The sequence below is a fragment of the Peromyscus eremicus genome, chromosome 1, assembly GCF_949786415.1.
Source record: "Peromyscus eremicus chromosome 1, PerEre_H2_v1, whole genome shotgun sequence".
Taxonomy (NCBI): Eukaryota; Metazoa; Chordata; class Mammalia; order Rodentia; family Cricetidae; genus Peromyscus; species Peromyscus eremicus.
The window spans coordinates 82927611-82945495 of NC_081416.1; positions in this window are offsets into that span (position 1 = coordinate 82927611).

Consider the following 17885-nt stretch of genomic DNA (forward strand, 5'->3'; position numbering starts at 1 on the left):
TTTGCTTTGTTTTTTTTTTTGTTTTTTTGTTTTGGTTTTGTGTGTGTGTGTGTGTGTGTGTGTGTGTGTGTGTGTGTGTGTGTGTGTTGGTAAGTCATGGTCTCCTGTAGCCCGAGCTGGCCTGGAACTACACATATGTAGCTGAGAAAGGCCTTAACCCTCTTGTCGCCATCTCCCAAGCACTGAGATTACTGACACCAGCCACCATTCTGGGGAGCAGGGAAGAGGGAGGAGAGGGATAGGAAAGACACCCACCAGCTCAACAGCGCATCATTTCCAGTCAGCTGAGCTGCTATTTCCATCACTGGTACGGAGTCACATCGTGAAAGACTGGGACAAAGAAAATTCACCAGCTGGACCAGGAAGATCCAAATGCTTTGCTGCTTTAATGGTCCTCTCTGTGCCTGTCTGCCTAGTCCAGCCAGAGCGGCAAATGCTCTTTAGTACTCTGTAGATGTCACCATCAACTTGGATTCTCATTTCATGAATTCGTGTTTTCCTAGGGAATATTTATTCAGTAGTCTGTGTTCACGCAATTATTGAAATTATGCCTAATTATGCAGTAGTGGTAAATAATAATCTCTTAGCTACAACAACATGCACTATTTCTGTAATGGGGAAAAATTTTGTGCAATTTTCTGGGAAACATCCTCATGCAGGAGTGCCAATTAGGAAGAAGGAAACAAAATGCTTTGGATATTGGTTCTGTTATAACTACTTTTATCCAGCACTATTCAGGAAAAGTACCTTTTATCCAGCCTTTGGACTCTACTCATTGAATAATGGCTGCCATTATTGCAATTAATAATGGGTACTCTTAACTTAGCTTGTACCGTGTGCCAGATCCACTCTAAATCCGATTCAAACTCAGTGCTATCTTGAGTGCCTTCAGAGACCAAGGAAGCATGATGAGTGACTGAAACAGGCTATGTTTGGAGGACAGCAGAGAGGAGTAGGGTCTGTGGTAAACTGTAGTTTACATGCTCCATCTGTAGGAACCATCTACATTCAGCTAAAAGCTAAAATTGTCATATAGAGATACAAGGCTGCTGCTTCCAGGTCTTACTTTTTTTTCTGAAGTCAGAAACAGGGATTTTAATATAAACTTTCTAGAATTTAAAACTAAAACCTAAAGTATGTCTCTCAACAACTATGTGCAACCTTCAATCCCATTGCATCCCAACATTAATACCTCTGTAAAGACTTGTCTTTCAATGGGAACTTGTTGATTTCGTTGATTGTGACATGGGGAAAGGGAAGGGAAATTGCATAGGGCCAATGTGGCTGCTGCTTTAGGAGCCAGTTTTATTTAGTATCCTGTAGAGGTGATTTCAGAGAGCTTGAACTAAGAGGTCTGGCTGGAGAAGACAGTTGTGGCAGGTGACTGATGGAAGTGCTAGAAGCTCAGAGAAGGGGAGCCAGAAACAGGTGATCCAGAGTCACAAGGAAAGCCTGTTTCCCAGCCCTCCATTTGAAGGGAAGGGGAATGCATTAGCTTCTTTTGTGCTGCTAGAATACAATGCCCTGAAGAAAACAGCTTATGGAAGAAAGGGTTTGTTTGGGCTCATGATTCCAGAGGGACTGAGTCCACCATGACAGGAAAAGTGTGGTACCAGGAGCATGAGGCAGGCAAGCTTGTTGCATGGCATCAGCAGTTAAGAAAAGAGTGGACAGAGAACGGGAGCAGCAGAGGTGACTCCTAAAGCGTGCTTAGCCTTCCCAAACAGCACCACTATCTAGGGACCAAGTGTTCAAAATCATGGACCCATGAAGGCCATTTCATATTTAAGCCACTGATGGGATGATCTGTCCTTGAGGCAGGCAGAGATGGAGATCCAAAGAGAAAGGGGTTGGGCCACCAAAGTGAGAGCCCTGCATCGGCAGGGCCAGAAAGAGGCTGCACCATTACTTCTGCTTGGCAGAGTATTGAAGTTTCAGGCTCTTCCCATCTCAAGGTAAATGTCCTAATTCAGGGTGGGTAGTCAAAATGGCAACTTCTGACCTGTCACACCCTCCCCTCCCCTCTGTCACACTCACTGCACATGGTAGCATCTGTTTATGGTGGAGCCACCTTCTGTCACAACCGTGGGAATGGGGGTTTTGTTTGTCTCTTTCACTGCTGTATCCCCTCCCTGGCAGAATAGTTCTTGACACACAGCAGGGTCTCAGTAATTAATACTGTGTGGGAACAAGTGAGCAAATAGTGCTTTGACCTTGGGTGTGAGCTATTTCACAGCACGGTGCCTCACCTGTCAACTCAGGTCATAGAGATGACTATTAGACTTTCTGGGTTTTTTTTTTTCTGAACTAGTGTGCAAAGAAAGTGTGCACCATGTCCACAACTAAGAATCCAACCCCTGTGTTGTTTATTTATTTATTGCTCTTTCACTCTTTTGAGAGGCCTGCCACCCAGCTTCCAAATATATCACTCAGTGAGGCTTATTCTTACTTATAAACATCTGGCCTTAGCTTGTTTTGTTTCTTGTCGGCTTTCCTTAACTTAAATTATCCCATCTACTTTTTGCCTCTGGGCTTTTCCCTTTCTCTTACTTCTGTAAATCTTACTCTTACTCCACAGCTTGCTGTGTAGCTGGGTGGCTGGCCCTGGGGTCCTCCTCCTTCTCTGGTTACTTCCTCTTCTCCATCTCTCCTCTCCCAGATTTCTTCTTCCATGCCTATCCTTTCTCCTGCCTTGCCATTGACCATTCAGTTCTTTATTAGCCCATCAGGTGTTTTAGACAGGCACAGTAACACAGCTTCAGAGTTAAACAAATGCAACATAAACAAAAGTAACACACCTTAAAATAATTTTACAATACCCCTCAGTATTATTTTCCTCAGAGGAATTTGAAGGAGAAAACCATTGCCATAATCTGCATTTTAGACCTAAAATGTGCTCCAAAGGCCCATGTGTCAAAGGCTTGGTCTCAAGTTTTGTGGAGCCTTTATGAGTTGGGACCGGTGGGAGGCCTACAGGTCACTGGGGGTGTGCCACCAAGGGACTCAGTACCTTCCTCTTCCTCTTCCTCCTTCTTCTCTTTCCAGCTATGCACTGAGCATTATTCTGCCACACACTTCCCACCATGGTGTGAGGTCTCAACACAGGTCCCCAAAGCAACAAGACCATAGACTGAAGCCTCCAACACTATGAGCAAGTGACACCTTTACTTTGTATAAAAGTTGATGATCGGAGATATTTGTTATAGTAGTGGAAGGCTAACATCTCTTTTGTTAGTGGAGACTAAGGTGGAGTTCATAAAGTGGTTTCATTTGTTCTGAGACTTGAAAGATTGAACCTGGAAGGCAGAGGACATAGAGAAGTCTTCCTAGTAGAAGAAATAAATCAGATAAAACCCTCTGATAATAGCCCAATTCAAGAGCCACTTAAGTCAAAGGGGGGTCCTGAGAAAGGACAGGCCCATACTGCTAGAACTTTGTTACTACATCTTCTCAGTGTTTGTTTACTGTGTGTGTCATGTATGGGGGCCCAGGGAGCAGTACACTCACTTCCTGTCCTCATGAAGTCTACAGTTCCTCAGCACTGACTCTCCAGCATTACTACAAAGGCCAAAGGAAGTAGGCAAGAAAAGAGTTTGAAAGTGCACACACACACACATACACACACACACACACACACACACACACACACACACACACACACACACGCGCACACACACACGCACACTTCTCTGGCCTGGTCAAAGGGAAGAATACAAGCTAAAAGGAAAAGTCGTGCTGTGGGATGTTCTGTATGTTACGTGTGTTGCTTGATTGGGTAATAAATAAAACACTGATTGGCCAGTAGCCAGACAGGAAGTATAGGCGGGACAAAGAGAAGAGAATTGGGGGAAGTGGAAGGCGGAGGGAAGAGACCTGCCAGCTGCCGTTCAGGGAGCATCATGTAGAGGCAACAGGTAAAGCCACGGAACACGTGACAACATATAGATTAACAGAAATGGGCTTAGTATAAGAGTAAGAGCTAGACAATGGTAGGCCTGAGCTAATGGCCGAGCAGTTTAAGTAATATAAGCATCTGAGTGATTATTTTATACGTGGGTTGTGGGACTGCAGGGGCTTGGTGGGCCCTGGAGAGAAGCTCTCCAGCTACAAAGTCGTTTTTCAGATATAACTGCAGGGCTGCTCTTACCAGAAGAGTGGTAAATTCCAGGAAACAAAAGCGTGTACTTACTAAGAAAAGGCTGTGATCTTCAGAACTCTCATGTTACCAAAAGCCATATTATAATCCTATGGTTTTAGGACCCTGAAGATAGATTGGCAAACCCAAAGTTGCAGGAATATAGAGAGGAGGGGAGATTTTTCAAAAACAAAGGTCGTGCGTGTTGTGTGTTGCATGCGTGTTAGTGTGTTATTATTATAGGTGTGTACGTGTGTGACGGCAGGGTGCACTCATACTCAAAGGTCAGAGATTGACATCAGGTGTCCTCCTCCATCACTCTCTGTGGTATTTTTTTGAGGCAGGATCTCTCACTGAACCTTGGAGCCTGCTCATTCCAATTCTACTTGACTGGCTCTCCAGGACTCCTGGGATCCAACTGTCTCCACTTGTTCAGCACTGGGGTTACAGTAGCGTAGCGCACCACGGCCTGATTCAACATGGGTACTGGGGATCCAAACTCAGGCTCTCAAGCTTGCACCGCAGGCATTTTGCCCCGAGGCATCGGCCTAGCTCGGAAGATCTTGTTTGTACTAGTCAGTATGTTTGCGTTGTTCCTGCAAGCTATAAAACCGACAAGAATGAAACCTGGCTCCACTGGGAATCCTCAACAGCCCTGTGATTAGACTCAAATCAGTGCGTTCCAAGCACTGTGGCTTTGAGCACCTTGTGTCTCCACGAGAGCTTTTAAATCTGCTGATGCCTGTACCCAGGCCACAGTGATTCCGGCTTAACTTGCAGTGGTGTGCCCTGGGTATGGATTTGGCTGTTTTATGTCTTTGGTTTCGCAGTGCTGGAGAGATACAGGCCAGGGCCTTGTGCATTTTAAGCAAACTCTACCACTGAGCTGTATCCCCAGCCTTGTGTGTTGCTGCTGCTGCTTCTGCTATTAACAATCGTTCTCAGCTTTGGCTGAAAATCATCTGGAGAGTTGTGATTTCTTTTTAAATCCCAGTCAGTTTGGGAAAATGGTGGATGGCACAGTCCATAAGATGCCTACCATGGAACGAAGCATGAGGACCTGATTTAGGATTGACAGGAACCATGTGAAAAACTGGGCATAGAAACAAGACACCTCTAACCCCAGCCTGGGGGTAGGGGATAGTGGAGTCAGGTGGATCCCTGCCTGTAACCCCAGCCTTGTAGGTGATGCTCCTTAGACAACCAGTCAGCCTAGCTGAATTGATGAGCTTCAGGCACAGAGAGAGAGAGAGAGAGAGAGAGAGAGAGAGAGAGAGAGAGAGAGAGAGAGAGAGAGACCCTGTCTCAAAAAATGTGAAGGTGGAGAGCAATTAAGGAAAGACACCTGATGCCAAAGTCCAGCCTCCTCCTGTTTGCATCCACGCGTGCATGTGTACCTACACAAACACACACACACACACACACACACACACACACACACACACACACACACACAAAGATTTAAGCTGCAGGATACAACTCAGATAAGGTGCATGATAGTTCACAGAGGTGAACACAGGCCTTGCTGTACCTTGAAGCTCTTGTGAGTAATCAGTCAGCAACAACCACAGGAAAGTGTGAGAACATTCCCCAGTAGGCACACAACTGTGTGTCCTCTACTTATAGCTATACAATAGAGATAAAAGTAAGGCAAGCTGTGGCCATTAGCTTCACTGACAGCACCAGATCATTTGCCACTATAAAAACCTACTTGGGCCATAGCTAAATTTTATGGTTCACAGTACTGCCAATTAGCTGGGCTAAGGTTTTTATTAGGGGTTAACGTTTAGTGAGGACTTGGTTTGTGCCAGGCATGGGTCTTAGCAGATGACATAGACGTGACTTAATGAATGTTCAGAACAACCCTAGGCATTATTATTTCCCCAACTTTACAGATGAATGAATAGATGCAGAGAGGTTCAGTAACTGGCCTAGTGTGGAGTGAGCCAGTATTTGGGATGCAGCAACCTGGCTGCTAGGCCTGTGCATTTAACATCCACATGGTAGGAAGCCTGAACAGAAGTTTAGTGTGTGTTCATCTCATCCCATTTTATGGCTACTCTGAAGAAAACAGTCAGGGCTTAGAGGCACTGTCCTTTACATCCCCGCTGTGGTTAGTTCATGGTTGGTGACCTCTAAGCTGGTTGCCTTTCTAATTAATTCCATGGGGCCTCTTGACTCCTCTGACTCACAAGATTTAAGAAAGGTTAAAATACACTCCAGGAGAGGATGGGACAGGGATAAATGCCCGATACTCCATGCCTCAGTGTCTTTGCTTAGGAGGAATTTTATCTCCCCATCTTTCTGGTTATCTGTAATTTCACTTTCTACACTTGGCTCAGGCCCATTATCCCATGAGAAACACCCAGATCTATTCCTTTCCACTCCCAGATAAAATCTCTAGCTAAGAGTGAGCTTCATGGAGGGGCCTACACCTGCCCAGCAAAGCAGTCTTGAAGAACAGTTTGGGTTTCGGAGGGACAGTTCCCAGGCTTTGCCAGTTTAGGACACCCAGGGGAAACTGAGTGTCTCTGTGTAACAACGTAGGAGAAATTGGAAACAGCTGGTAGGGAATGGAACAAGGACATGTAGAGTGTCTCAGAGGCAGAAGACACTAGCAGGGCCACTGGACTAGAACCTTGAGGTAACGCTGGCCAATGAGATGTTCTCTTCACACCCCAGCAAGTCTAACAAAAGAACCGAGCCTTAGGATAAGACTATCTAGCAGTTTATCTAACACTGGCTGTGCTATAATTGAACTCCTTGTGCCGCTGTATTCACCAAAAACACTGAGAGGAACCTGGCTTTCATGCAGCTTCCTCAGATGATGGGCATTTTGGAGAAGCAAGGGAAATCAGCTTTGTTGCAGTTTTGGACAAATGCGAGAGGCAAGAAGAGCACAGGGCAGAAAGCAGAAGATAAATGCTCCTCACACTAATGGAAATTCTAGCTGGAGATTCAAACATAAGCCATAGGATTTAGGGACGCCTAATCCAATAGCAGGAGCTGCAGTTGGAGATATGAGCCGTGCTATTTCATTCTTCAAAGACGAGACAACTCCAGCCATTATCTAATTACACAAAGTCTCTTTTAATGATGGTTTCTCAAAGGCACTAACCTCCCTTCTGCGGATGGCCAGTGTTCCACAGAGAGTCATACAAAGTCTTGATCCTGGCCATACTAAAAGAGTCAGATGTCCAAACACTTCAGATGTCCTTTTTATTCTCTTACTTTTCTATTTGTCCCTGTTGCTCAAATCACACTCCCCTACCATCTTTGTCTATTTTAATACCTTTTGCAGGTTCAGCTTTAGATCTCAACATTAGCTGTCACTTCGTCTCATATGTTATTAAGGATGCTTCAAATTGCCAGTAAAAAGAAATTCAACACACAATGGCTTTAATAATGGGGTATTTACTGCATATCACACACCATGTGCTTCACCTCTGATCTTGGATTCTTTGTGCCATTTGGGAAGAGCAATGTTGATGGGGCCTGCTGGTGACTGTGTGAGGAACCAGGGAAAGGAAAAAGTCCATGGGAGAACTTGGGGGTGCATCCATGTTCTGCGATCACAGAATCCTGTCCGTTTCAGAAAACACAGTCCAATGAAGACTTGGGGTTGAAAGACAAGGTCAATGCAGAACGGGCTGGGATAAGGTAAACTACCATGATAGCAAAGAAGGAAAGTGATGAGTATCAACCATGGGCTCACAAGCAGCTAAAATAGATAGTCATATCCATTCATCAACTCCTGCTTAAAGGCCACTCTGTTGCAGACTGGACTCAACAGTATTCCCCAAGGAACACATGAGGGCTGTTTTGTTTGCAAAAGTAGGGTCAGAAGCTTGTAAATTAGCAAAGCGCTTCTCTTGGAAGCTTAGGGATATGAGTTCAATTCCACAATCCATTGTAAAAAAGAAAAGAAAAGCCATGCACAGCAGTGTGTGCTTGTGACCCTAGCTCTGGAGAAGTGGAGAGAAGCAGACCCTTGAGGTTTGCTGGCCAGCCTAGCCTACTTGGCCAGTTCCAGGCCACTGAAAGACACTGTCCCCAAAATAAAATAAGGTGATGGCACCTGAGGAGTAACACCCAAGGTTGTTCTCTGGCCTCCATATACACTCATTAACACACACACCACACCACACACACACATACACACACACACACACACACACACACACACACACCTAAAAATATTGGAGGGCAAGAAGAAACCTATCACCTAACTCAGCACTGTTTGGATTCCATCCGAATTAAGTATGATCTAACTGTGTGTCAGTTCCTCTCTACAACTGCATGCTGTGGGATGGTCTGTATGTCAAATGTGTTGCTGATTGGTCAATAAATAAATCACTGATTGGCCAGTGGCCAGGCAGGAAGTATAGGCGGGACTAACAGAGAGGAGAATTGAGAGAACAGGAAGCTGGGTGGGGAGACACTGCCAGCCACCACCATGACAAGCCACATGTGAAGATGCCGGTAAGCCACGAGCCATGTGGCAAGGTATAGATTTATGGAAATGGATTAATTTAAGCTGTAAGAACAGTTAGCAAGAAGCCTGCCACAGCCATACAGTTTGTAAGCAATATAAGTCTCTGTGTTTACTTGGTCGGGTCTGAAGGGCTGTGGGACTGGCAGGTGAGAGAGATTTGTCCTGACTGTGGGCCAGGCAGGAAAACTCTAGCTACAACTGCGCTATGCTCATATTACTTCCCATACCTCAAAATTTTCTTGCTCATGCCAAGCTACAGAAACTGAACTGGTACCCCTATGTGAAAACTCCAGCACTGGACTCAAAATACAGTATGAGAACAGCCACAGTTAACAATAGCCAGCTTGATAATACTTTCTAATCTCTCTCTCTCTCTTCTCCCTCCTTCTCTCCCTCCCTCTCTCCCTTCTTTCTTCCTCCTCTCCTCTCCTCTTCTTGCCCTTCCTCTCCCTCTCTTTCTTACTTCCTTCTCCTCCCTTCCTCCCTCTGCTTCCCCATGTCTCTCTCCTCTCCTTCCTCTTCTCTCTCTCCCTCCCTTTCTCACTCCCTTCCTCTACTCCTCTCTGCCTCTCCCTTTTTCTCTCTCGTTCTTTCTCTTCTTCATCTCTCCCCTTCCCTCCCTCTGGTCCTGTAACAGCTTTTTGCTTCCCAGGTAGATCTGCTTCTTCAAATCAAAGGTACCAGCATGACCAGAGGCATGAAGGCAGGAAGGTCAGCTTTAGATGGACATGCACTTTGCTTTCTAAGCTAACTTTTCAGGCTTCTATCATCAACATGCTAGGTTTTTTTCTTCACATTTACCCCTTCAGGATTCACATTTATTATTTCAGAGCTATAATAACTCCAAGCATTAGAACTTTAAATAAAATATTCATATTCTGAACTAGAGGAAGAAAGCAGTCTTTTCTCCCTAGGGCGAAGAACACATTCCCTCAATGCTCCCCAGTGGAGTGAAGAATCTATCCACTAGAAATTCCCCAGAGTGGGGAACATAACTGGGGAAGAATGCATCCCCTAAAACAGCAGTTTTTAACCTGCGGACCGTGACCCCTTGGGGGTCGAATGACCCTCTCACAGTGGTCACCTAAGGCCATCAGAAAACACAGATGTTTACATTAGGATTCATAACAGTAGCAAAATTACAGTTATGAAGTAGCAATGAAAATAATGTTATGGTTGGGTGTCACCACAACATGAGGAACTGTATTAAAGGGTCACAGCATGAGGAAGGTTGAGATCCACTGTCTTAGCAATAACTCTGACAGTGAGAAATACATTTCCTAGAAGTCCCTCAAATGTTGGAGAAATGTTTTCTTGTACCATTAACCAGAACTGCACCCCATTCTCTCACTTGATCCAAACCTGATTCATCCCTTAGGACAGGAGAAGCGCCATCCTCTCACGAATGGTCTTCCTTAAGGAAACCAAGTTACATTAACAAGAAAGAAGTGAGGCGAGAGCTGGTAAGAGGAATCCTGGGCAAACTGCTTGTACCACAAGGGTGAGGTTTTGAGTTTATATCCCTGGCACCCACTTACAAGCTGGACACAGCGGTGCATACCTGTCATCCCAGTGGTGAGAAGATAGAGGATAGCTGAAGCTCATTGGTCAGTCAGTCCAGCAACTTAATGAGCTGCAGGTCCAATGAAAAACCATGTATCAAAAACCATATATAAAGTGGAGAGCAACTGAGGAAGACATCGCTGTCAACCTCTGGCCTCTGTGCACATAGCAGCACACATTCATGTATGCATACACGAACATGTTCACATCATGCATACACCACATAACATTTTTAATCTTCCTAACTGATAAAGCAATCAAAGATGTCTACTGTTTCCTGTAAGTGCAGATTGTGTTAGATATCCTCTTCCTTGGCTGTCCAAGACTTACTGACGACATGGTGATTGTTACACCTCATATTCATCCTTTGGTTCAAGAGACTTTTATGAAGTGTGTGAAGTATCAGTCAAAAGCTGAGCTACATCTGTGGGGATTACAGGGTAAGAGCGCTGCTTATGGCAGCGAACTGGACTGAGTTATCCCCCACGTCTCTCATAATTTTAAACTCTGTAACCTAGTTCTTTTAACATAAATATCTCCTTTTTCCATATATAAACAGAAAAAAATGGTTCTCTACATGCTGGTATCTTGAATTCTCTAGTGTTGTTTGCTGTGACAGAATTGGAGCCAGGATTTGGATAGGTATGTATTTGAGCTCAGAATGACCATTTTCTCTGCCATGCATAATGGCCGTGAAGAGTTATTTCTTCGGATACACATAACATCGTGGTAACACAGCAATGCAACTTGTGCAGATGTACATTCTGTGTGTGGTGTGTGTGTGTGGGGATATAGCTAATTCTCTTTGTGATGAGTTTTTATTCTATTCTAAGCAGTCCTGTCCTCATCCTCTTCAACAGTATAGAACATTCAAAGAAAAAATGTCCTGTATGAAGATTCCTTTCATATTGTAGTGATGATAATAATGTATTTCCTGTGATTATAGCTAACAGGTCACTTGTTGCCATTTTCTGGTTGCGGCAAAGGTGTGTGGGAAAAGCTTGCTTTTCAGGGAACCTTAGAATTCAAAACCTCTCCAGTAGTGTAATTGAATTAAGCAGCTTTTTGTTTTATAAGAAAATGCTGGAGACAGTCAATTTATAAAGTAAAAAATATTAATTTGGCTCACAGTTTTAGAACTTCCACCCCATGATGAGCTGACCCCACTGACTTGGGTCTGAGGTGAGGCCGTCCATAATGGTGGGAACACACTGCAAAGCAAAACCACTTGTGTCTGGGACAGTTTCTCACACCCCTACACAATGCCTCTAGTACCTCCCCAAAGTGTCACTCCAGCAGAGGGGTCTTTGGTGGAACATTCAGGATTCAAACCACAGCAGTGGTAGAACTCACCTGCCTCTAACTGATGGAGGAGTTGTCCATAAGGAAGATTAAAAAGTGACCAAATATTGACTTTCAAACAGAAATCTTTTGTGAATAGCAGTAACATTTCCACTTATAATACACCTTTAATGTAGTAGATGTGCCCACTATTTTGTATTTCTTCATTAAATGACTTCTTAGTGATGAGAGAGAGAGAGAGAGAGAGAGAGAGAGAGAGAGAGAGAGAGAGAGAGAGAGAGAGAGAATGAAGCGGGTCAGTCTCCAGCTTTGTGACTGAGAGTCAATTGCTTTATAGGTTTTTCTGATTAAGCAGGCACCCAAATAAGTGAGTTTATTTCGTAAAAAACTTGCTAGAGTTTTGTAGATTGTACATCTTCACTGTGAAACTTTAAAACAATACAGGAGCATAAAACTTAAGAAGTGAAGTTTTCTGTCTTGCCAAACCCAGCTCCACTTCTGCCCCAAATCTCTACATTCATCCAGATTTTTCTCTTGTGTGTTTTCTCAAATAGATAAACTCCTAGATGATATACAAACTATGATATATATGTCTGTGTATGTATATTTGCACATACACACACACACACACACACACACACACAGAGAGAGAGAGAGAGAGAGAGAGAGAGAGAGAGAGAGAGAGAGAGAGAGAGAGAGAGAGAGAGAGACTGTGGTTTATTCCAGGTCCACTTTGTTTTTAACCATTTAAAATTTTCTTACATTTATTTATTTATTCATTTGTGTTATCTATGTGTGTACATGCACATGCACAGGTGTGCATGTACCATAGCATGCATGTGGAAGCCAGAGGACAACTTGCAGGAGATAATACTGATATTTTTCCCTCCACCATGTGTGCTCTAGGGATCAACTTCAATCCCCAGGCCTAGTGACAAGGATCCTCACCCATTGAGTTATCTCCCCAGGCCCAATTCTAGGATTCACTTTTTATTGTTTTCAAATTATACTGTGAAATAAGGCTGCATCTAGCAATCAAAGACATTGTGCTGTGGCCTCTGCTTTTCTTATTGACACATAAAATAACAGTGAACCAGGCATTTTAGAATAAAAAAATACAGGGGAACTAGAGCACTCACAGTCATGGCTGGAGCACCGTGTGGCTTGCTAGGGCAGTTTTTTTCACATAGGATTTTCTCATTCATTTCCATGTCTTTGCAATTGGTCTTTGCATGACTGCACCCGCCTTTAGGTAGCTATGTTCCTTCGAGATGAATTTTTATATTATTGCTAAGTTTTCCTGGAAGAAACAATACTGTAACAGCCATCATTATCCCTAACCTTGGGTTCCAGGCATATGTATTTGTGAAGGAACTATTCCTACTTGTGATTTCTCAAAGCTACTCCTGGAAATGGAGGCGGGGGAGAGCACCCAAATGCATGTTCAAATTCTGCCTCCAAGGCTTCCACACCGAGTGCCTCAAGAGAGTTTTAATTCTCCTCTACATTAGAGGTCACATGCCTATTCTGTAAATAGATAAATTTTCAGTTTGGTGGGTTATTCAGTCTCTTTTTTTCCATATGTATGTGGTGTGACATGTTCACCTGTGTGTATGAATGCTTGAACATTTGTGGGTGTGCCTGAGAGGCCCAAAGTTGTCAGTGAGTGTTTTCCATGATCACTCTCCACCTTGGTTTTTTTTTTTTTTTTTTGATCCAAAGCTTGCCAATTCTAGCTAGTCTAGTTATCCAGCTTGCCCTAGGGACCACCTGTTTCTGTCTTCTGAGTGCTGGGTTTGCAGGCAGACATCATGCCTACCCAGCTTTTGCTTGAGTTCTGGGCATCTGAACTAACTCACACACATGTCCAGTAAGTGATTTTTTTGGTGGATCCATCTCTCCATCTCCAGTTTTTTGTCCCAACAAAAATCCAAAGACAAGAGCAGTTCATGGGCTGGTTGTGGTTCAAGGGCTACAGTTTGCTGGCCCAAGTAAACAGTCCACAGACTTGTGTAGGGATGGCTTGTGCAGCCCTTCACAAAAGCCCAGACTTGTTCCTCAGCCAGGGACCTGGCTAGCGTAAAGTTCATAACCTTTCCAAGCTTGAGCTTCTAACCTTTAACTGGGAAACACAGTGAATTATCAAGGAAAAATTTAAAAGTATTACTGAACAAAAGTGAACCCCTGAATTCTATCCATTTCTGAGATTAAAGAAAATAAATCTGTATCACTGAATATCAAAGGATAATAGAATGCCACCAAGAAAGTGTTTGCAAGTCTGATCAGCTCTCTAGAACTTCAGGATCTGTACCCACGTATTGTGAGGGGCGGAGGAAGCCATGAGTGAATGTGAAAACCTGAGTGGATGTGTGTTATTGACATGGACTGGCCATGACAAGGACCCCAATGTTTAAATCCATGGAAATTAGCAAAGCCTTGCCCAGGCTAGCCTGAGGGAAATGGGAAAGCCTTCCCTCCTGGTCATAGTGCAAATGTTAATAGTATGTGCCAAAAATGTCCACTGTGGCTTTCTTCTGCCCCCTTACAATATTTAGGGCCCAAAGATAGCTCCCCAAGAGACTGCTCCTACAAAGATTAGTTAAACCAGTGATGTTTTGCCCTCAAACTTGGCAAGTTTTTCCTGAGTCCTCACAGTCAAACACTCATGATCCTCAATTCTACTGATTCACAGTTTTATGTCACATTCTGTACATGCTCAAAATTTCCATCTTTCACAGCGCATTACCACATTATCACAATCACATTATCACAAAGGAAAGTGGACTGCCGTGACAGAGATGGTATAGTTCTGACTGGGCATGGAGAGAGGAATGGTTATTTTAGGAAACAATTCTACTAGAAACACAAGACCAGATACAACTGAAGATATCCAGGCACAAATGCAGGATAGAGACTCCAAATTGCCTCTTACAGTGTCTGCTACTTCAGAGAGAATCTGAACTTAGAGAGGCCCAAAGAGCTGAGAGAATCCCAGCTTGTCTGCAGTGGACATCATGGATTGGTGCAGGCCTCAGAGCATCCGACACTCTGCCTGCCAGAAGAAGTGTCTTCAGCCTGACTAGCAACATATGCACAGACATCCCCAACCAATGGATCTTCCCTATTGTTTATGCCAATTCTATTTGATCGCAGCTCTCTTATGGGATGGAAAAGCAGCCATGGAGATGCTGATAAAGCTGTCACAGCAAGGTAGAGATAGGAAGTCTCATTAATATTGAGAAAGTAACAAACCCATAAATAAGAGATTATCAAACAAAATAAGCTAGTCTCTCTACCGAAGTTGGAACGAATCTCTTGAGCAAGGCCATGTGATTTCCCTAGGCACCCTCCCAGTCAGCCAGACCTATAGAATATGAATGGTGCGGAGGAGGGAAATTGAGATGCAGAATGAACAAGGAGTAAGCAAAATAATTAGAGTCAGGAGGCTCCCTCTGTATTGCATTTTACTTGTGAAGTCACCAAAGTGGAATAGGAAGATCACACCTTAACCACATGGATGATGTAACAATGAAGCTGGAGAGGAGGGAGAAGAGAGGACACAATAGCCCTGAGGGTGAAGGCTGAGCTCAGATAGGCTCATGGATCAGCTAAGGGTCACCCTCCAGGGTAGACAACAGTCCATGCCACCCCTTGTACCACCCTGTTTAGCCATCTGTCCCTGACACTCTGTCATCCTAACTCCCTATTATTTTGTGGCTCAGTCATACTAACCATTGCTCCTGGAGATGACCCCCCTCAAGGCTACCTGAAGACTAAGCCTGATTGGAAAACACGTTTTAATTAAGTTTCAGGAATGAACTACTTGGGCCTGTCTCCCGGGGATACCTTGGCTCAAAGCACATCTTTGATACAGGATTTGAAGATGCTTGCTTTGAGCGACAGTATCCATGAAACGTCCATGGCTAAGAACAAGAGGAAGAAACAGGATGGGGAGAGGGAAGTCAGAGGCAGGAGAAGGGCAGAGAAAGTAGGGAAGACAAGTGGAATTCACACAGAGCAGACAGGACCAGAGGAAGAACAGCAAGAGAAGAAAGAAAGAAGAAGCAAAGAGAGCTGGGCGGGTGGGCAGAGAGACGGGAGGATGGAGAAAGAAGAAATGGAAAGGTGTGGTCAGAGGGTAAGTACAAGACAGAGAATGAGGCCAGACAGGACAAACACACGGGACAGATGGGTGCAGAAGAGGTGAGAGCCCTCCACCCTGAAATGAGCACAGAGGTTGTTAAAGCAGTGTTGCCAAGGCTGGAGAGAGACCTCAGAAACTAACTTCCCAGGCTTCCCAAGGTCATCTACATCCCCTGTCTACATGAAGTTTTTTTTGTTTGCTTGCTGGTTTTTGTTTTCCTGTGCTAGGGACTGAAGCTGCAACATTATACATGCCAGGCAAGTGTCCTATCACTGAGTCCCATTCCAGGCCTGTTTTTTGTTTGGTTTTGGTTTTGCTTTTGTACTTTAGTATTTTGAGACAGATCTCACTCAGGCTTCCCAGATTAACCTTGGGCTCACTCTGTAATCCAGGCAGACTTTGAATTTATATCCTGCCCAATCTCCCAAGAAGCTGAGGTTGTAGGTCTGCAGCAGGAGGCCTGGTTAGCATACAGTTGTTTTGATTTTTTTTGCCAAGATAATTATATGACAGAGAAATGTAACAGGAAACATATCTTTCGGCAGAAACGTCTCCCAGGTTATTCTGTGAGCCTGCAGCTGGGAAGGGCACATAGCCTCTAATTCAGGGCTCCCTGCCCATGCCACAGTGACATTTGGACACTGAAGCTTGCTTCTGGGACTCAGGAAGTTGAGAGGAAAGAGAAGGGATGGCTTTCTCCAAGCTCTAGGCTCTAGGGTATAGGAGAGAGAGCTAGCCTCCTGGGGTAACAGAAAGGATCAGCGTAAACGAGGCCATGAGGAGTACACGGTCCTCTGGGAACATCTGATGGTGAAGGTGGTAAGCTAGGATTGCAGGGAACTCATTCTTATTCTCCCCACTTCCTTCCTCCTCTGCCCCGACCTGTTCCCCCTTTTTCTCTTCCTTCCCCTTCCTCCTTCCCTGTCTTCTCCGTCTCTCTCTCCTTCCCTCCGTTTGTCCTTCCCCCTTCCATCCCGTCATCCCTCCATTCCTCCCCTTCATTCAGTCTTCCTCTTCCCTCTTCTTCCTTCCCTTCCCTCTCCCTCCTAAGTTCTTCCCTCCTCTCTTCCTTTCTTCTTTCCCCTTCCTCTTTCTTTTTCCTTCCATCTCTCTCTTCCTTCCTTGCTCCTCCCCATTCTTCCCACTTTTCTTTCCATGTTCTCTCTTCTTCCCTCCCTCCTTCCTTTCCAGCCCACCCCCACTGCACCTTCATATTTGATTTCTGTTCCAAAAAAAGATCTTGACTGTAGCTCTCAAGACATGAAATATTCAATCCACTTGGACACTTTTTAATTAATCTGGAATTTGATTCAGGCCATAGCTCCTTGACACCTGCCCCTGCCACCCTGCCCTGCATCCAATTAAACCATCTTTGAACACTGCCTCCAAGATGAAGAGGGGAGCATCTGCTCTGGAGGACTGAGCTCATGGGGAGCATGTGTGTTCCTCCTCCTTGCTTTCCCTCTGGGAAGGGAGCAAGTTGGGTAAGAGCTGTCCTGTTCAGAGAGCCCAGGGTGAGTTGTGAAGGGTTAGGAAATCAAAGTGTGAGGCAGAAGGCCACAGCAGTGCAGGCAGCACATCCTGGTGACTAACAAGCAGGTGAGACTGAGGATACAGATGTTTCATCAGCATTCCACAGCTGTCCTCACCTGACCCTGCTCAGCGTCCCCCAGATGGACTCAATTATCACTGGGTTAATTTGCACTTGTTGACATTTCACTCAGTTTAAAAGAGAAAAAAAACAGAAACAGAAACAGTGAGCTTTCTATGCTGGCTTTGTGTTGGGCCTGGTGGATTTTGTCTTACAAGGTTTAGTCATAAATAAAATGAAAGGACTTGATTCACCTAAGGTTTTCAGAGGTGCCAGGCATGGCCTAAATGCTGGGCAAACAAGACTGTTGGATTAACCATTGTTGTGCTCAGTTTATCATATTTTTATTAGGGATGGATCTGGGCTTTTGCTCTGACACTAACAAGTCACCATATTCAGCATTCAGTTGTTCTTTTTCCTTTAATTTAATTATACTGAGTTACATAAGAGCGTGTTCACACATGTATATAACGTACTACGGGCGAATCCCACATGCCCTGGTCCCCTCCTTGTTCTTCCTCCTTCTTCCCTCCCATTAGTCCTCTTTGGACTTCCACATGGTTTCAATTCCACTTTCATGGTCTCTATATGTCAATGACTTTATGTGTCTATATAAAATCCAGGACACACACATGAGAGAAGTTGTGCAAATTTT